Source organism: Pinus tabuliformis, chromosome 2_1 (genome assembly GCF_031772625.1).
Source record: "Pinus tabuliformis cultivar Carrire ecotype Pingquan chromosome 2_1, CPIR1, whole genome shotgun sequence".
Taxonomy (NCBI): domain Eukaryota; kingdom Viridiplantae; phylum Streptophyta; class Pinopsida; order Pinales; family Pinaceae; genus Pinus; species Pinus tabuliformis.
Window position 1 is genome coordinate 921,306,541 of NC_142299.1, and position 22,800 is coordinate 921,329,340.

At 35.6% G+C, this 22,800-nt stretch overlaps 1 pseudogene; it reads left to right on the top strand.

Moving 5' to 3' along the window:
* The window catches only part of LOC149203662 (potassium channel AKT1-like), an 86,977-nt pseudogene extending 65,135 nt beyond the window's left edge, over window positions 1–21,842 (top strand).
* Window positions 21,843–22,800: the final 958 nt, after the last annotated feature.

Consider the following 22,800-nt stretch of genomic DNA (forward strand, 5'->3'; position numbering starts at 1 on the left):
GATCAAGCTATCCAATTATTTCTCTATCTCTCTTAGTTTATCATTAAGTTTTAGGACCAAGTCCATCAACTCTTCGTGTGTGGTTTGGCTATCTAAGACTTCAAGTGTTTGAGGATGTTGCAGCTGAGGTATCTTCAATTGCTTCTTCAGTGCAACAATATCATCGTTCTTCTTCTTTATCAGCTGCTCAGTAGCTTTTATATCTTTGGGATCATGTCCCAACTCAATAACCAAGTCTTCCAAGGACTTAATCCTCGTATCCTTGGCCTGTGAGGAGGCCTTCTCCAACTTAAACTGTGCCGAGATGTTGTTCAATCAGTTTTGTAACTGATGGGCAGCTATGGATTTACCTGTAAGGGTGGAGTATATCATCTCTCCATCCTGTTGATGCAGTTCTATCTGATCTATGGGATGAATATCCATTGCCAATACTTCAAAGTCAACGCTCTTGAAATCTGAAGATGTCTTGGGCTACTGTGCTGTAGGTTTGATAAAGGACATTTGAAGTTTTCCCTCCTTGATGTCAAAAGCTGACATCAATCTTGTTTGATTTGTGGGAGTGAGTTTTAGATATTGTGCATAAGTCTGAGCTTTGAGTTTCTCATTCCTCATTTTGATTTCTTTATACATGTCCTTTATGTCTTGGTCCTTTTCAGCAGGCCCACTGAATGAAGACACTTCCACACTAAGCTGCCTTTCCAACATCTGAGTCTGGGATGTGGATGGCTCTTATATGTCTCCCGATGGAGTTGTAGGCCTGCTTCTATTTGCCTCTGTGTTGGTTACCTGTGATGATCCTTCTGTATATTCTTGTTTAGAGGCAGGATTGAGCCTTTGCCTCTTGCTGTGACTTATTTCCTACAGTAGACTAGAGGTGTCCATTCCTGAAGTGGAAGCTCCCTCTCTCTTTATTTTTGGATTTTTCTCCTCGTTCTGAGGAGTCTACATGATAAGAGGGGTATTCATTGTGGTTTTTTGCTGTCTTGGCACCTGCAGAAATGAGCTCTCATTAAGATCAATCAAGGTATTCTCAATGTCTACCTTTGTATTATCTCTATCTATAAGAGTGTTCTCCACCCACTCAAATTGATCGGCATAGGCTTCTATTTCACATATGGGGTGATGAATGTAAGGCCCCAATTTGGTCTTTTCCCTAAGTTTGGTCATGAATCCCTAAGGGTCATATCTCCACATGAAACTTTGTTGGAACTTCATATGCTGCAAAATTTGGTCTGCTTCCTTCCCTGCCTCTCTAGAATTGCAGATGAAGGGGCCCAATTGATCTTTGACTCTAAACTGGGTTTTCTCCTTGGCTGAAACAAAATTTACTTCATTTGAGTTCATTATCTCTCTATAATATTCCAAAGAAAATAACCTCATGGGGAGATATTTGGGGAGTTTATATGGTGCAAGTTAGCACCCATAGATCCTTATCTCTGTGTGGTTTTGGTATTGGTACTAATCTCCCACTTCAGTTTGTTTGGATAGCTGTAGGACCCTTTTTATCTCTGGACTTATCCTAGGTGGAGGATTTCCTGTAGGCATAGACATGACTGGATGTAGAAAAGAGTCTATAAAATCTGAATAAGTGTATGGTGATCCATATTTGTGGAACAATGGGATCCAAAAAATGACAGACCCGGGCTGGCCTTTGCTATCAAGCTTCTAGAGAGAAAGGAAATGTGTCTGGTTGGTAATACAAGAACATATGATAGAGGAAAAAGGAGTATTTAAACATTCTTTCATTGCTCATTCTAATAAACTACTCATGTATCCTATCAGCTATAAACTCAACAAAATTGTACAAAATAGGACGAGGTTGTCATGGGGTATAAATGGACATGAAGGAAGGTATAATCTCATCAATGAATTCACTGGTAGTGTAACCCAAAATGCAGGATATCATGGTCACAATCTTCTTGCCCCTTGCAGAGAAGATGGCTGACACATATGGAGGGGGATCTTTGGGCATATGTTTTTCTTCCACAATGAAAGTTTGGAGTAACTAGGCCAATCTAGATGGGTTTAACTTGGTGTACTGGTCTATCAGATCCCCAATTGAGAGTGGGGTTAGATTGGGTCCTGGTTGAAAATTTCATGTATGGATTCGGCTGTGATGGTGAACAAAACCTTCTGGTCATGAGACATGATAGTTTTATGGCTAGGGATGTAGCATGCATGGCACATGTGGACAATTTCTGGGAAGATATGCACTTGGGGGAACTGATATCTGGGAAAATTGGACTCCCAGAGGCCAATGTCATCTAAATGGTTCAGGTAGTTGTCTCTGCTTAAACAATGAACTTTGAGTAGGAGCTCTGGTGTAGTGGTATCTTTTATTTGGAAGTCCCTGTCAGCCAGGGGAAGGTGGTCTAGGTCCAAATGTGGGGTCGTCACAGGTCGGACATCCATGGCCACAGGGGCAGCCATTGTTCAGTTCTTTTGGATTTGAACTAGGCGCTGGGCATTCACTTTGAGGTTTTGAAAAAAAATTGGAAACTTTAAAGGGTTTTGGCTAGAGATTTTTGTGATTTTAAGTATTTTTCATTTAATTGGACTTAACGAGAATATTGAACAGGCTAAATTTTTCTCAATTTTGCACAGGGAATGGTATTCTATGGTGAAATATCTGGAAATTGGGCGAATTGGCTTCAAATTGATGGTTCTCGGTAGCTGTAGAGGTTTGTACGATTCTAGTACGGACTGGGAGTTCCGTTGGGTTTTCTGCAGCATCTTCTAAGGAGCATTTTGAAGAGTGCTAGTCAATTTGGTGTTTGTTCGGGCGCAAAGGTTTTTCTTAGTTTTACAGCAAAAGTGAGTGAAAAGAGCGAAAAGTGGGCTTTTCGGCTTTTTATAGAAAAACAATGGTTTTTTGGCAGGTTCATTTACAAATGAATAGTTGGCGGTTTATTCAGTTAAGCGGGGAAGCGGTATTGGAGGGCCGTCGCACCACTTTTGTGGCACAGGCGGTATTCGAGAGGGGTCACCCAATGTGCTTTAAAGTGTGACACATAACATTCGGGGGGTTAGGGAAAACTACCTTATCGAGCAGGTAAAGGTAGGTGATCAGGTTCGGCTGATATGGATGTAGGCCATCAGATGAAAATGATGTTGATTGAATGGTGGTCAGACAAGGGAAATGCACGGGTGATAAAGTGCGAGTTTAGGGGAGGGGACCAGCATTTAAACACTCACAGTATGGGTTTAATTAAGATTTTAATCATTGGGTTGAAATTTTAATCGTGGAGTTTAATTCTGTGGGTAAAGGTCAGTGATTGGGTGAGCTCAATATGACTATGGACCGTAAGATTTGGCCGCGACTGATCAGACGATGATCGGGCAATGGAGTAGCTTGGATGAAGTGTACGAAGGGTTTAGGGGGGTCTAACTCTTTAAACGCAAGTGATTTGTGATTTATTTAAGGTTAATGGGGGGATTTATATGTTTTGCAGGGATAAGGGGTAATTGTATAGTTTTTAGTAAAACTAAGGGTCGAGGGTATTTACATAAGGGAATTAATTCACTATGGGATAATGGGATTTTGGGGAATTAATTCAATAAAAATTAGAAATTAATATCAAATATAAAGGGAAAAGTGGGTTTTTTCTAAGTAAAAAGGTGGAATGTCAAGTTTGCGCGCTTTTCATACCTTTAATACCTAGGATAAAGTGTTTTTTGTGGGTTTTTGAGTGAAAAGGGATTTACATGGGGGTTTCCACTTTTCCTAGGTAAATGGTGTCAACCATAGGAAAGTGGGGTTTTATTAGGGAGATGAGGGAAAATGAAGGGAGATGAATTATTGATGAAGGGGATTCAAGCACTTGTGCCCATAAGTCATTAAGCCGAGGGTCTGGTCCCTCCAAAAGTTTGAGAAATGCTCTGACCTTCTTTGACTTAAAGGATTTGAGTACTTAGAACTTATTTGTGGGAAATTAGTAAGTAGAGGGGTGAAATGATTGAGGGGATGTTAAATAAACCAAGTTGTAAACCATTGTCCTTGCTTCGTTTACTGCTTATGCACATTTGAAGGATGCATTTAAAACATGACATAAGTGCTTTTGTGTAATCACATGATATTTCTACAACCTTTCTTCTACTTACCCATCTACTCACTCTACCATTTCTTCTTCATTTTATTTGGGGTGCATTTAGGCTAGCAAAACCTTATCAATTCTTTTTCTTTTATAAAGAAAACTATCCAATTCTAGCTATATATCCTCCAAGGGCTCAGATTAAACTGATGAGCTCCTTTTATTTACTCTACCTATCTAATGATCTGCCAAGGCTAAACTGTTTGATTAGATTTTATTCTATAACTATAAACATAAAATTCAAAGAATGGTATAATCAAGATTAAATAGTTTGATTACCATGGATTATGGCATGAATAACAAGTTGCACACAATCATTATTATGCATAAAACTAAATAGTAGTGGCATTTTGACTTTCACATTTTCATGGTCTCTTTTGTTTTGTGGGGTTCATATATTTTCATTTTTTGGCCTTTTCTTATTCTTTTTTGTCCTTTGATTATTTTTTTAGGACACGCCCTCTTTACATTTTTTATGTTTTTAATAGGGAAAACATTTTCAAAAAGAAAAGGTATGTACAATATTACAAGGCTTAACCATAGTCATTCAAAATTATGACTCCTATTGGTATAGGAACCTAGCACAGAGTATCAAACTCCATGAATGCCCTAACACTAGGGAAGAAATAAAAATTTAGTGTTTGAAAATTTTAGGACCACCACGATGATGACTCACAATGGGCATAAAAAATAATATTGCATCAAAGAGTTTAACCCAACTTGTTACCATGGTGAAAAAACATATTTAGGGGCACCTATTAAATTAAAAGAAAGGTTGTTAGTTGCACATCTAAGGACTGGATCACATCACCTTAGATGTGAGAATGGTAGATGGAGGGTACCCAAGGAAGCTCAGGAAGACAAAACTTACATATTCTACAATGAGAGTGTGGTGGAAACAAAACTACACTTTGTCATGGAATGTGCAACTGTAAGGATATTTGCATTAAGTATGAAAGCAGTTTAAATATTGACAACATGTACCATCTATTTGACAAGAATCAACTAAATTGTTAGCCTTCTAGTTAAGATCCATTGTAGAAGCTTGGACATCAAAATAAATATGAAAATGAGTTATGGCTATTATTCTCTTGGTTCCTTGGGCTATTCAATCTCTTGAACACCATTCGAATCAATCAATCATTCTCGTAAACAATGATTTGATTAGGTTAAATTTCAAGGTTGTCTACCGACACCACAAATTGACCAAGATGGATTTATTGCCATAATCCAGTAAAAAAAAATAAAAAATTCTGAATGTTGGTGTGTTTGAGTCATTTTTTTATGGTGGAAATGGATTAAGCACCATCAATAACCCTTGGGGCATCCAAAATCCTGAAGTTTGATGGCGATAACCCAAGTTTTCAAAAATTATGCCAATTTTTTTCATAATCTTAATAGAATTTCCATTATTTTCTGGGCATCAAATGGATCTCATTGCACTATGACTCCTCGCATTAAGAATGCTTCTCCGAATCTTTGCTTCACATGAAAATTATCAAATTATCAAAAATATTCGTGGAAGAGATATTCGCCTCGCACCCAAATTATCAGAATTTCACAAATAACCTCTTGGAATTGATGCCACTAAAATATGTACTTGGTTGCAACATTCAACGGTAAATTAGTGATGTACTATGTAGATATAGTTGGTGAAGCCTCTCGATATTGATGTTGTTGGACGAGAGGGAAGAAAGATAGTATGTTCTGCCAACAGTGTTGTCTTCATGACTGTTCAACCCTGCTCTTCTGCAATTGGATCACATATAAATCGTTAAACTACATCGATTAATGTATCTGAAAGTTATAGTTTGAGAATTAAAATTTTGATCCCAATTAATACAGGTAGATGGACAGTTAACCAAGACGAGGTTTAGCCAAAGAGCTCGTATGTGGTCCGCAAGATTAAGGCGACGTCTGGTATATAGAAGTGACGTTCGTAAATAAACGTGTTCTCCCTTATGGCACACCAATTCAACAGACCACAACAGAGACACTTCTATTTGCTCAGCGATTGCCATTTTCCAAACTAGTAACAACTGGCTACCCTGAACAACAAGCTGTTGTGATCAAGGGTTTGTTACAAGTGGACCTGGAATTTCAGTTTTTTTAGCCTGGCCATAGAAAATTTGGTGAACCTCACATGGTTTTCTTACTGGTGAATCTTTTTATTATAACCATGGCAAAATAAGATTGGCCTGACCAAATAGCTTAAAAAATGTACCAGAGTTAAAGTGACACTCCATAGCCATGACTACCAAATGAAATTTAAGAAGTTAAGGGAGATGAGACTATTGAGTTGTCATCATCGAGTGCTCGATAAAAGTTTTTTTTTGTCAGTATTTCTTTGTGATTCTATCAAAGGAGCAACAATTTTGTGGTTTTCAGCATTGGGTAAATTTTCCATAAATGCCTTCTTTTATTTGGTTCAAATTATCAGAGAACAAAATCCACACTCAAAGCTTGTTTTGTTCATTACTAAACATTACAATTTATACACATTTACAGCTATAGATGAACAATAACTGTGTCGGATGATACTGACACTAGCTAACTACACTCACTGCTGAATAGTGATCAATGCCATCTGAATAGTGAGTGGCACCGTTCATGATTAATACCTACACCTCCCCTTAATCACGATATACATGTTAACTTGCCTGTTGGTCTAAGTCTCAGCCATGATTACAACATAATTTTGATTTTCTACAACGCACAACTTACTTCTACTGATTTTCCAAGAGGCTTGGTGAATATGTCAGGCACATTTTCATTTGTATTACAATATGATCACTCAATTTCTTTTGATTGCAATTTTTCTCTTACAAAATGATGTTGTGTGTCAATGTGTTTTGTCCTTACATGATATATAAAATTGTTTGCCAATTTTATAGTGCTTTGATTGTCACATCCGATTACTGTAGGTGCTTGTTGTATTTCTCCAACATCTTCAAGTATCCTTCTAACTCATATTGCTTCACCGATAGCACTGCATAATGCTTTATGCACAACTTCAGTGGATGACAAGGAAATAGTTCGTTGTTTATTACTGCTCCATGATATTCATCCTGAACCAATGTTGAACACATATCCAGTGGTAGATTTCCCATCATCTAGATTTCCAACCCAGTCAGAATAAGAATAACCTGCCAGCTGAACATCAAATTCATCAGTATACATAATACCAAAATTAAGTGTTCCTTTCAGATATCCAAGGACTTTCTTTGTTGCTTTCCAGTGGCTTTCACAAGGCTTAAACATTAACTGACTAAGTATGATGATAGAACATGCTATATCTAGCCTAGTAATGGTGAGATAGTTCAGACTTCCCACCAATTGATGATATAAGGTTCCATTCACCTCTTTGGTTCCATCATCACTGCACAATTTGACATTCTGTTCTAAAGGAGTAGATATTTCCTTACATTCAATCATATTGAACCTTTCAAGGATTTCCCTTGTGTATTTGCTTTGAGTGATTAGTGTCTTACCAAATTCCCTCTAAACATAAAGACCTAAAAAATAATGCAATTCACCAAGATCCTTCATCTCAAATACATGCGACAACTGAATTTTAATTTATTCAATCAACTTGCATGCATTTCCTGTTATGATTAGATCATCAACATATACTGATATTAAAGCAACATTCCCACGTTCATCTTCCTTGACGTACAAGTTAGGATCATTTTTGCTTCTCATAAAACCTTTCTCATAAAGAATCAATTTTCACATACCAAGATCTTGGTGCTTGTTTTAAATAATATAAAGCTTTCTTTAACCTACAAACTAGATGCTCCTGTCCCTGTTTTACAAACCCTTCAGGCTGAACCAAATAAACTTCTTCTTTTAACTCACCATTCAAAAATGCAGATTTGACATCTAACTGATGCATTTTCCAATTATATTTTGTAGCTAATGCAATCATGGTTCTAATCGTGTTCAACTTAGCTACAGGTGCAAAAGTATCTTCATAATCAATTCCGTCCTTTTGTGAATATCATTTTGCAACCAATCTAGCTTTATGCTTATCAATACTTCCATTAGAATTAAACTTTGATTTATAAATCCATTTTCATCCTATGGGAACTTTGTTTTTAGGGAATTTTGTTAATTCCCATATGTCATTCTTCATTATAGAGTTATATTCTTCATTCATTACGTCTCTCCATTCTTCATATTCTTTAGCTTCCTCATAGCTTGAAGGTTCTACAACATTCATAATAAGAGACATTAATGCATAATCTTTATACTTTACAGGTACTTAACATTGACGTGATGACCTTCTTGGAGTTTTATTGGTTTCATTTTTCTTTCTGGTTTGCACAGTCTCCTTTCTCTCCCAATCTGGAATAGAAATTGCAACAGTGGGTTTGGGCTCATCCCCACTCACAATGGACCACAAATTATAACCTCTAAAATAGTCAGCAACTTGAATTTCCAATTCACATAATTTCCTCCATCAAGTTTGGTGGATTCATTCAAATAAGTATCAACCAACAAATTTGACATGATGGGAAAAAAAACTTTCTCCAATCAACAAAAGGCCACCAAATCTAAATCCAAATGCACCAAAATTCACCACATCCAAAGTGATCTCATCAAACAAAAGCCATCATAAAATCTCATAAATTTTCACCATAAAGAGAATAAAACCTCTTTATATTAAACTTCCCTTAAAAAAAAAAGAGAACTCCTTTTTCTTTTTAATAATCCTCTCACCACTTAAATTTATTTTTCTTATTTTTCTTATGAAAACCTTATCACTCCTTGAATCACACAATAGGTTTACTTTACTCTCAGCTTCCAATATCATTTCAAAACAAGTTATAAAAAAACATATATTCCTGTTCGGCCTTATAAAGAGCACGGCACAACAAACTTGAATATCAATTTATTTATTTATTTTCTTTATCACCCCACTTTCTCTTAGGACCATTTATAACATCAATATGCTCTGCTCCCTTTTTTTAATCATTAAAAAAAATACTTCACAAAATTATATATTGCAGAATGGCAAGAGTACAAATAATTTTACCACTGTAAATATACCAAGGCCCTCTACAACGTGGTGACAATAGTGAAGGATCTTTTTTTCAGCGGTTCCAACAGACAGCTACAGGCTTGCACGCTTGATTGACTAGCAGCAACTTTCACACAGCAGTATTTGCCTCAAGAATGAAGCTTTTCACAGCATACTCTCTCACAGTAGACGCTCTGCATAACAGACTCTCTCAACAAAACTCAATTCGTACAACTCAGCCTTCACCACACTCCACAAAAGCTTCACTACTAGTAGCAGCTTTCACACAGTAGTATCCGCCTTACTACTGCAACTTCTACACCAGCGAGCCCTCACACTCTCGCTCTGATACCATATCAGAGAACAAAATCCACACTCAAAGCTTGTTTTATTAATTACTAAACATCACAATTTATACACATTTCCAGCTACATATGAACAATAACTGCGCCAGATGATACTAACACTAACCGGCTACCTTGACTGCTGAGCAGTGATTGGCATCATCTGAAAAATGAGCGGCGTCGTTCGTGATTAATACCCGACACAAATATAACATGTAACTATCTACCAAGAATTTTATGTATCTTTTTTAAATATTTACGGTGTTTATATAAACTATAGAAAAAATTAGCCATCCTTTCAGATAAATTAATTTCATTTTAGAGAAAACCATAGAAAAAATTAGCCATTCTTTCAGATAAATTAATTTGATGTTAGTGAAATCTGTGAAATACTTTGGTGAAATTTTTGGGCCAAAAATGGAAAGTTAACCAATGGTAATTATTAGCCCCTAAGAGCCATCTTCTTTTTTCTAACAGCAATTTCATAAATAAGTCAAACTAAAATCAACTACAATATAGACTAAAAACGTGAATTACTTGGCTTTGGTTTTTTTGTCTGCTAATTTAATGTTAAACGAAATAAACTGAAATAAACTAAAATTATTGTTGAAATAACCTAATTATAGTTAAAATTGTAAAATTAGGTTATTTCAACCATAATTTTAGGTTATTGTATATTGGCATATATATATATGTGTGCATTTTTTCATATATATATGTAAGTGTGCATTTTTACATTTTAGTGATATTGGTAAAAGGCCGACCAGGTTAAAAATGGCCTCTTATATAGGTCACCATTACCATTAATTTTGATTTTGAATATGCTAAAGTTCGATATATTTATATGTGAATTTAGACAAATTAAGGATAATTATGTGCAGTGTTTTAAAGTTTGGACAATTTTTCTATGATGGTTGGACAAAGTATTTTAAAATATACCATCTTGCAATATTTTAACTCTTTACCGTGCTCGAACATACCATAATTTCTTACAATCTGGTACAACCTTCTCACAACGTAAATTGGATTTGTAGAACTAAATACATGAATATCATGTCAGATAATGTAAATGATCCTTAATTTCCAATGCAAATTGGGTCGACTAGAGGCTAGAAATCGTTGCTGACATAATTTTGAATTTTATGTAAATTTTGGGAGGATGGAATGCAAATTGTTAACATTATACAACAATAATAGATTTAATAATCATCTAAAAATCAGATTTAAATTAATAATAAATATATAAATTCAAATAATATTAATAAAAAATTGTGTAAATATTAATATAGACTATTTTAATAAGGTTATTAATAGTATTTATGGTTAATAATAAGACAAAACTAATACTAGATAAAAAATAAATGTGATCAAATTACTTTTATTAATTTTCCAAAACCTTATATAGGACTTTTAAGAAATGTTTTTCTCTCCTTGTCTCACTCCGACTGTACTTGTTGCCTAGGAGTGATAAACAGAAACTACTAGCTAGATGCCAAAAACTATAACGAGTCCACACACAAAATGTATGATGTCTCCAAAATACAAAGAGAATACATATATAATCAATTGTCATCATTAATAATGGGGAGGAGCCAAAGCCTATTTGACGTTAAGGTGGTCTCAGGGTCTAAGGCCCTCATGTATGTGGAACTCCAAGTGATGCCCTCTATCAAGTCCATCTTTTCATGAATACACCTTTGGCTCCTCCGAAGAGAATCCATTCTATCAAACGTTTCCCACTAACTATGTTGTAGGTCATTCATGAAGGCAATTATCTCAATCCGATCATCCTGTCTCTACTACCCAACTCTACCAATGACGCAGTTACACTTTGCAACTGTATGTTCATTGAATACAAAGAAGGAGGCTCTACTGTAAGCACAGGTGAGGGAAAATTTTATTGTGTCAGTTCGCCATCAAACCCTTGTCCACACCTCTGTTGTCGTCTACAACACACACTGTGCCACCTCAACCTACCATTTCCCCACGGAGAGCCTCACCATGCTACGCTCTCCATTTCTGATGAAACATACCTCGAGAGGGTGCTAGATGCTGAAAAATAATAAGATACCACCCTCCAGGAATCGAGGATTACCAGGGAAATCTCCCTACAATGATTCAAAACATGGAAACCCTCTAACCCAACAAAACTATACCACAATAACACAGGACCTGCATCCTCCAGGAACCTAGGACGTCACCAAGACACAACCATAGAATTATTCTTTCTGGGGTGGGAACCAAAGACAGAAAATCCCAAATACTAACCCTCAAACTTAAAAAAACCCGCAGGCCGAAATTTGTACCATAAACCACTGGAACCTACTAAAACTCCACTAAAGACCACCGAGCTCATAAACAAGAAAACATAGAAAAATATTATGACCACGACCCGAAAATATCAAATACCAATGGAATTCCTAGAGCGAGAACAAAGTGCAATGAAACTTACGAGGCAGATGAATAGAGACTACCCTTCCCTTGGATATCTGCAACAATGTTGCACCAAAGAGACTCATTCTACACTTGACCACCCAAACTCCATGGAATTTGTCACAACACCTTTCACCAAGGTCCCAGACTCTACAACTCAGCACTTTGATCTCACTAGGAAAATCACCCCACCACACAACATGGACTTTCCTCGTTGCAACGATCAAGCTAATAGGCATGCACAAGGTTGAAACATGTGCATAATCAATGATCCCTTTGCCACCTTTCAATTCTTTCATAACTGGACAAACTATTTGTCGGAGGAAAGCCACTATCCAAAATATAAATAGTAGATCTTTCCTCTCGAAGTTTTTGGGAATTTGTCGCCCCTCCCTTCACTTAGTTCTATGGCTCATCATGAGTCGTCAAATCAGCTTGTGGGAATAACCACCTCCTGGCTTCCTCATTTAATTTAACGTGTCCATTCACTCCCATCGGGGTAAATATATAATAGGTCAAAGGGGAAAAAATAATAAAAAAAGAGTAACCAAATAATTTTTTATAGTAAATCAAAGTTAAAATAAAATGAAATAGGTATAAATTGAAAATGACAATTAATGAGCAGTAATAATTAATTAATTAAATAAATCTAATCAAATTAAATATAAATTATGATACACATAGGTTAGAAAAGGAAGGAAATATAAGATTAATAGAATTAATTTTTAAGGAAACAAAAAACTATTAAAATAGTGTTATTAATTAAAATCAATCAATATTTTAAAATGTTTAATAATAACAACATTAATATTAATAAAATTGATTAATAATAATATTAATATTGTAATATTAATAAGTTGCTTAACGTATTCAATCCAAACGTAAAATTATTTTTATATTAAAAACGTTGAAGAAACCACACTAATACATCTTAAATTTCACATGACGAAGCATTGCTATCACCAAAATTCTAAATTTGAACAAAACATCCTCGTTCCTCTACGCCCATATAAATTATTTACCTCTGTACCATCCATCCATTAATGAAGTCGATAGCCTATGTAACGTATGCGACGTTAAGGAACTACAATCATGATCGAATGGGGGTTTTACAAGACAGGATATTTGGTGGTCAAGGGTCGGCCAAACAGGTGGTTTTCGATTGTCCAGATTGGGCCCATAATAGTGCATAGAAGCGCTCCCTATGTGTACATTTTCGATCGGATAACGCTTTCACTGTCTTTGTCCTCGGCTACTACCATGCGTCCTCGGCTACTACCATGCCACCCATACCGCCGTCCTCAGACTAGGCCCCACAGGCTGAGGAGTTAAATTTGATGGGTCCCCCTACCATCAAAGAAATGTTTTTGTGACCGTGTGACTTTTAAATTTTCTTTTAAGTCTAGGACAATCGGTAATTGGTGAGAGTTATCCTGAACAGACCCAGGATCAAATCTAACTGGCTGTCACTATAAACCTAGGCTACGTGCAACCGCCTGCAAGCCGCACAATAGCAGGAAACTTATGCCTCAACAAGAACCGAGACGTCCGCTATGGGGTCGCCTACTCTTCTAGCCAAGACACAACAGGTCATATATATACTCAATGAGATTTGAACCCTCATCTTGCGGTTACACCCCAGAAACTTACCGTTGAACCTCATATCCCTTACCCTCACTTTTAATATTTATTTTTACCCTGCATAATATTTTTCCAAACCATTTTTCATTGTTTATATTTATGAGGTAATTGTTTTGAGGGTAACCTTACCTGAGTTATATTTTTCTTATATATAAATTATTTTGGTGATATATTAAAATTTTATTTTTAATTATTTCATTGATTAAAATAATTAAAATATTATTTCAAGATAAAATAAAATAAAAAAAACACTATATTAAAAGAAAAAAATTATTTAAAATTTATAAAAAATATTATTCTAATTTTTTTTTAATATATATATATATATATATGATGATATGAATATATTATGTTATAATGGTGTCAATATCTAATTTACAATTAATATTATGGATATGAATTTGTTTCTCAAAATATTCAATTTTTTATTTTTATTTTTAGGATAGATAATCTAATATTCCTTTACATATTCTACGAACAAATAATTTTTATTTGTTTATTTATTTATCTTTTAATAAAAATAGTGGTTTAATTTAACTATTCGTTGTGTATTTTCTATTTTTTCTAGTAGTGACTAAGTTGTCATTATTATGTATCAATAAATTTGGATTTTATATGAACAAATTTCCACTTTTAAGATATGTCTTACAAATTTGGGCTTTAACCTTTTTTTTTGCATTTTTCATTACCATGTGAAATTATCTAGGGAAACTCATAAACAAAAGGTTAAAGCCTAATTTGAAGAAGTTTTTTGTTTTTGCATGTATATGACTAATATTATATATAGAGGCTAAATTGTAATTGAGATAGCTTCTTGTTTATATATGTAAGGGATTAAGGCTAAATGTTATTAAAATATTATGGATCTATTTTAAGCATTGATCTAGCAAGTTCCTAGAGGGATTAAATTTTTTGAGACACAAACATTTTTTAGAGTGAAAAACTTGAAAAAAATAGATATTTGATACCTCTTCTTGAGATGCAAAACTCTTTGAGAGTGCAAAGGTTGAAAAGGAAGGTTTAAAGATTTGATATCTCTTTGTGTTTGATAGATCATGGGTCAAGATGGATAGATACTTGAATTACACACACACACCATGTGATTTTTTATTGTTTAAATTACATTTTTAATTTATAAATTGATTTAACACCCTCAAAATCTCTTTGGGTACTTCTATTTTATAGACTAAATATCTTAAACTTGCAATTCCAAGAAATCTTTGATGAATTTTCAATAAAATAAAAAATATATATATCTAAACAAGGGTGGAAATATAGATTAGCAATCCTTTTTGAAACTTTTAAACCATAAGAAATTACTTTTACCAAATGATTTATATAATATAAAAGTAGCCTCGATAGGGTTGTTATGGTAGTTGTAATGAATATTAAGTATGATAGGATGGGCCCTCCCACCACTGCTCCTCCTCCTCACACACCACACTATCAAGGCTCATTTATGAGACCCTGCCTCTCAAGGATGGTGGCAATGACTCCCCAATGCATCTTAACATTCAAATCTATTTTGCAGCCCACAAGATCCACCATCCCTCCTTCTCCTAGGTGATTTTCTCACCCTTCTTTTGTTCCTTTGATGCCACCTTATGATACTCCCTCCATCCACCATGACTTCTGACTACTAAATGGTCTCCTATGCATAGGATTCCTCTCCAAACCCTCTAGATTTCCCTCCACATTCGATGGCTCTTTTATATGCCAAAGGAATTAGGATGAGTCCATCAATGGTATAGCCCTTCGGTAATAACCCTATCATTAAATTCTTTCACTATAGCATTTTATAGCTTGCCACCCAGCTCCAACTAGGACTTAGTGAATTTTTACCACCTTTGATTGCCATAACATGCCAAAGCACTCACAACTGACATGGAGGAGGAGGTCAAGCAGCTTTAGGTGTTTCCAAAGCTAGATTTCGTGTAGATACATTAGTGCATAACTTTCATGAGCACATCCCTCTAGATATTGAAGAGGAAATTTGACTAGTGAAGGTAGAAATTCAACAGGAAATATATACAAACTTAGGCTCAAAGGCTATGGTTGGTATTACCCCTTGGGTTCCTAATACTAGAAACTCCTGATCATTACAAAACAACTATCAACATATAATGGACCTATACTTCCATGTCAAGCTACTATGAAGTATAATCTTTGTGGACAAAATACATACCTAGGTTAACCTCACGCATTGAGTAGATGATTCAAGGATCTCATGTTGGACATGGAAGGGTCACAAGAGGCTTGCGAGGCTAGAGATGGGATCTCCACCTAGCTCTCTAATTCCCTATCCACGTAAGGTTGATTAACAACCCATCAACTTAAACACCTCATTGTCTTCTTGATGCTTAGGGCTCTTATGTTTCATGGTTGTATTCCTTAGGTTTTCATGCATTCCAACGAGGGCTATTGGAACTTTATTTTCAAAGTTTATTTTTAATTTTCTTAGTTTGTTGTCTCAAACTCTATGAAATTCAAATGTTGCATGTTTTGTGTTTTTTTTTGTTATTTTCCCCATGGTGGAGCGACATTATCCATACGATCTTTAAAGTCCTAGATTGTTAGATATGGTTCAATTATGATGCCCCATACTCTCTATTCTTTTATGGTTGGTCTAGTTTCAATAAAAATAGTGCATATATATATATATATATATATATATATATATATATATATATATATATATATATATATATATATATATATATATTACAACCATAACCAATATATACATAATTGACATTGAAATAGTTTACTTCACATAGACATTGAAATATTTTATTTATAGACTATATTATTCACAATAAAATATAGTTTTTGGAATAATATATTTTTTAATACATAGTAATGTTATTAGTTAACCAAATTTTATATTAGCATTAAATTTTCTATTTTATTAATAACTTCTAAATATCCCATATTAAAACAAATTTCTTATATCTCTTTTTATCTAAAATTTCTGTACATATAAAGTTGATATTAAAGTAAATTAATTGACATTTATATTCAAATGATAGTCCTTGATTAAGATATTTTCAAAAAGTATAAAAATCATACATCTCTCTCAGAGTTAAAATATTATGAAATTTATGAAAACTGAGAGATCCAAAGTTCAAATCTCATCCCTCAATTATAGATATAATAATATAATAAACGGTTTGCCTAACTATGTGCAGTATTAGCAAAATATCATTGAAGAGCAGGTGTCGTTGCATTCTATTTTTCCTAGTTGAAAGGGTCAAATGTCATAAACACATAGGTTTTATCTGAGGCCCACTTTGGATTGGCCTCGTGGCGGTTTTCGATATTACCACTGAGATGGAAGGTTTTTCTTTGTCAAAAATTTGCGGTCGAACGGATGTTGGGAATTTCTGATAATTCCAAACAAAACTGAACAAAACAAAACAATACTATGTTTTAACACAGCGGAAATAAAAATCGTTTGCGGAATACGGTGTTTCAGCAACGCAGTTTCGTCAATTGCTGAATGCAGTGTTTCAGCAACGGTGTTTTAGCAACATTGAAACTGGTGTTTCAGCAACACTCTGTTTTGACGTCTCGTAACAAAAAAAATATTTTCTGATTACGGTGTTTCAGCAACACACAAAAAAAACTTCTATTTATAAACAGTAAACCAACTGATACAAATTCGTCTTCCTCACATAGAGGGATTTTCACAATTGCTATTACAAAACATCTTCCTCTTAACAGAGGGATTCACCAATTTATGCTGAAGAGCATCTTCCTCTTAACAGAGGGATTCACCAATTTATGCTGAAGAGCATCTTCCTCTTAACAGAGAGATTCACCAATGACTATGCTGAAAAACATCTTCCTCTTGACAGAGGGATTCACCAAGGAACGCTTCAGTTCCACACAAATAGCATCCTCCTTCTAACAGAGGGATTCTCCAACATGCCTTCTTCAGAGGCACTTCAATCTGTGTCTTACATTCATTTAGCACATACGCGCTGTAGTGTATTGCCTTTTGTTTTCTTAACAGAACAACTGCAAATATTTCATGCTGCTGTGTTTTCTACTCTCTCTCACAACAAACAATCACAAAACAAATTACATTCAAATCTGCACTGTTGTGCGGTTCACTACTCTGGAAGCATTTTTCTTCACGCTGTTGCGTGCTCTCTTCTGCTCTCGATATTATCTACACTGCTGTGTCTACACATATATAGTGCAATAGGGGTCATAATAGTCCATCAACAACTTCAACTCTCTGACAGAGTCTCTGCTGCAATCTGCTACTCATAATGAACGAAATCTGATCTTTCTGACATTCTGCTGTGCTTCTTGAGTCGGTTGTGTGGAAACCCATAGCTGATAAATGTTGCAGCCAGCTCGAGGCTGGTTCTTTTCACTTTCGGCCATTCTGCTCTTTAATGTGGTTGTTTAGAAGTAATGGGTGAAAAGACGGTAATGGCAGTGGCTTAAAAGAATGGGAATAAATGTGGGGCGTTGGATCAGGACAAGTGGACGATGGTTGCTGCTGTTCAACTATTCACTGCAGTTGAAATTATAATTTCAACACTCCCCTTTAATTTCAACTGCTGGGTTATCAGTCATACCCAGACATTTCATCAAAAATTCGAAACTTTTCTGATCCAATGGTTTGGTCAGAATATCTGCTACCTGCTCCTTCTCTGCTCTCATGGGAGATTTAATTCCATATCTCTCCCCTATAGGAAGATCCATCTGATAGAGTTCTACCAGGGTCTTCATCAAATCTTCAATCTCTTCCTCTGTCATATTGACAAGGGTGTTAGCAGTGAAGCCCATCTCGGCCATCTTGGCAAGAGTTACATATCGAACTCCGTACTCTTTAAACATATCTTCAAGGAACTTCAATTCCTTTCTCTCGTTCATGGGTTCTGTCCATTTCCTATCTTTAACTCCATCTTCTAAATGAACAGGGTCATCAACATGACTAGATAAAGCAAACAAAGAATTCGTACCTCCATTTGTTGCTTCTTGTGGTGTGCTTGGAGAAGCACATTCATTTCTCCTCAAGGGTGTCTCTTGTTGCCCTTGTGTTGGTGCTGCTGTTTGGGGATGTACTTCAGCCATCTCCTCATCATCTTCATCATGAGACAAACAGTTTTTATCATTCACTGTTTTCTCTAAGCTTTTATCACAAGCTTCCTCCTCAATGAACTGAGGTTTTACTGTCTTCACTTTCTCCATGCCTTGATAGGTTGTCTTGAGAGTTTGCCATGCTTCTCTAGATGTCTTGGCTGCTGCTATCCTTGGAAACACACTCTCATCCACTGCTCGATACAAGAAGTAGAGGGCCTTAGCATCCTCCTTCTTATAGTTCTTCAACCGCTCTTTCTCTGCCTGAGTTAAGCCATTAAACTCATTTTCATCTGCTGGTTCTTCAAATCCATATTCAACTAGTTCCCATAAATCTTGAGAAACAAACAGTGCTCTCATGGTTATTGCCCAATAGTCATAGTTTTTCCCATTGAACTGTGGGAGCTGGATATTAAACATATCCACGCTGGTGCTGGTGCTGGTGCTGGCCATTCTTGCACTCTTCAAAAATACTCGACTGTGTATTAAAATAACTGACTGTCTTCAATAGTAACACAGAAAACTAGCTTGAGAAATACCTTGGATTTTTCTTGACTGAGTCTTCACTCTGCTGGATAATTTGCTGCAGCAAGAAACCTTCCTTCAGCTTCTTTGACGTCTTCAAAGAGCCTGGACAAGCTCTGATACCATGTTGGGAATTTCTGATAATTCTAAACAAAACTGAACAAAACAGAACAATACTTTGTTTTAACACAATGGAAATAAAAATCGTTTGCAGAATACGGTGTTTCAGCAATGCAGTTTCGTCAATTGCTGAATGCAGTGTTTTAGCAACGGTGTTTTAGCAATGCTGAAACTGGTGTTTTAGCAACACTCTATTTTGACGTCTCGCAACAAAAAAATTATTTTTTGATTACGGTGTTTTAGCAACACACAAAAAAAAAAACTTCTATTTATCAACAGTAAACCAACTGATACAAATTCGTCTTCCTCACATAGAGGGATTTGCACAATTGCTATTACAAAACATCTTCCTCTTAACAGAGGGATTCACCAATTTATGCTGAAGAGCATCTTCTTCTTAATAGAGGGATTCACCAATGACTATGCTGAAAAACATCTTCCTCTTGACAGAGGGATTCACCAAGGAACGCTTCAGTTCCACACAAATAGCATCCTCCTTCTAACAGAGGGATTCTCCAACATGCCTTCTTCAGAGGCACTTCAATCTGTGTCTTACATTCATTTAGCACATACGCACTGCAGCGTATTGCCTTTTGTTTTCTCAACAGAACAACTGCAAATATTTCATGCTGCTGTGTTTTCTACCCTCTCTCACAGCAAACAATCACAAAACAAATTACATTCAAATTTGCACTGCTGTGCGGTTCACTATTCTGGAAGCATTTTTCTTCACGCTGCTGTGTGCTCTCCTCTGCTCTCTATATTATCTACACTGCTGTGTCTACACATATATAGTGCAATAGGGGTCATAACAGTCCATCAACCGCTTCAACTCTCTGACAGAGTCTCTGCTGCAATCTGCTGCTCATAATGAACGAAATCTGATCTTTCTGACATTCTGCTGTGCTTCTTGAGTCGGTTGTGTGGAAACCCATAGCTGATAAATGCTGCGGCCGGCTCGAGGCTGGTTCTTTTCACTTTCGGCCATTCTGCTCTTTAATGCGGTTGTTTAGAAGTAATGGCATAGCGGTGGATCTGATCTTCCTCCTTCGGGAACACAAAAACAATTAAAAGGTGAAAAGACGGAAATGGCGGTGGCTTAAAAGAATGAGAATAAATGTGTGGCGTTGAATCAGGACAAATGGACGACGGCTGCTACTGTTCAATTGTTCACTGCAGTTGAAATTATAATTTCAACAATGGAGGTCGTGGCGTTGTTACTCCCATAATGAAAAGAACTTGTCCGATTGTTTCGAATTGTTACCCACAAATTCAAATTTTACATCTGGAAATTAATCTTATACGAGGTTGACGCTGTTAAAGAAGACAACCTGCATCACAACACAGGCGGCAGCTCTATGATTTGGCAAAAAGATTTTGTTTAAAGAGAAAATTGTGGTTATAAGTTGTTTAATGTATTCAATCTAGATGTTAAATTTGTTTTTATATTAAAAACATCAAAGAAACTAAGCTAATACATTTTAAATTTTAAATGAAGAAACATTGTCATTACCAAAATTATTGCTAAAATTTAAAATTTGAACAAAACATCCTCGTTCCACTATGCCCATATAAATTATTTACCTTTGTACCTTCCATTAGTGAAGACCATAACCTATGTAACGAATGCGAGGTTAAGTAACTAAAATCTTGATCGAATGGGCGGTTTTCCAAAACAGGATATTTGGTCATGAAGGTTTGGCCAAGCAGGTGGTTTTCGATTAGGGTATTAATTTTGTTCAACAGCTCTTATTGTTTGAAGGTACTAATCAGTTCCGATTATTATAGACCTACTAGGAACAGCTTGTCAGTAACCTAAGATATTATCTTATCATTATTATAGATTCGGATGTTGTTGAACTCAATTTGCTGTTGTTATATCATCGTATTAGATTTTTCAATTAACTCTAGTTTTTTTGTTGAACTCCATTTGTTGTTTGTTGTTGTAGTATTAGGTTATTAGTTTTGTTCAACCAACTTTTGTAGTTGCAGGGCACTAATCTATGCTAACATATTTGTTGTAAAACAACATCCCTCGAATGTTTAACTGGAGTTTTCTTGGGAAAAAAAATGTATTTGTGAACTCCTTTTCCTACCATATTCGAGCAAAATTATAAGACAAAGTTATTTACACTAATATAGCACTGATGGTCAGTTAAAAATCATTGTTATGGGTATCCTCGGAGCATTAACAACTTATCAGGACACCACATTGAAAACTGAAAGATAAAGCAGGTCTGGTCTTCTGCTTACAGAGAAGGATCATATTTTAAACGACTCGGACACATGGACAGAAAAAGCAACAAACCACAGAGTAAGTGTAAGGACAACTTCTGAGAATTACTCATGATTATAAGCTTTCAATTGGTGGATTTATTATTTATAAGAGTTATGATTTTGCAGCTACCCACGGGCGGGTGTAACACGGAGAAGCCTGCAGATGGAACACCAGAGATGAATGATTTGGAAGAAAACTGCAACAGTGTAGATGATGGGGAAGAATGCTTGATGACACGCAAACTGGCTGCTCATGTGGAGTACGTCTACGCACAACAACAAAACCCATAAGGCTCCCGTGACACCCAGATGTATTGTTTACTCCACCCAGTTCTGTAAATTAATTAAACCATACTTGTGGTCATAGTAATCGATGAGAAAACAATTTATTTCGTGAACAATTTTACATTACTGAAATTAAAATTACGTTATTTTAGGTCGAAATGTATCAGATCTTAGGGCATAGATATAACAGAGACTTCCATACAGATTTATGCGTTTCCCCTTGATATGGAAAAGGTTGTTGAGTAATCTGCAAAAATAGCAACATTTTTTTACCGAGGATGCATTGTTAGGTATACTTTCCATACTTCAAATTATTTTTAGCTTTCGAGAAGAATATCCCATAAAAGAATTTTATGTTTTTGAAAGTATTCTCGTTATTACGTATACTTTGCATACTTCAAATTATTTTTAACTTTCGAGAAGAATATTCCATAAATGTATTTTTATGTTTTGAAAAGATTTGACAGCGTGGATGGCTCCAATATATATGAGGGTTTCTCTGCACAATTCTCCTTTGTATGCACCTTTTCAAGAGACACTCCCCTTTCAGTGATAACTTGTTTTACAAAATGGTACTTGATCGGTATATGCTTTGATTTACTATGATAGTCCGGATTCTTAGCCAAATGTATTGCACTTTGACTGTCACAAAATAATTTGATGTTGTCCTGCAACCTACCAAATTCACCAAACAAACCTTTCAACCAAACCGCTTCTTTGCAAGCATGAGAAGCAGCAATGTATTCTACTTCAGTAGTGGATAAAGCAACAATGTTCTGTAGCTTTGACATCCAGCTGATAGCTCCACCTGCAAGAGTAAAGACATACCCTGATGTTGACCTTCTCTTTTCCAAATCACCTGCAAAATCAGAATCAACATATCCGCAAACAAATTCACTACTCTTATTGTAAGTGATACAATAACTACTTGTGCCTCTCAAATACCGAAGCACCCATTTCACTG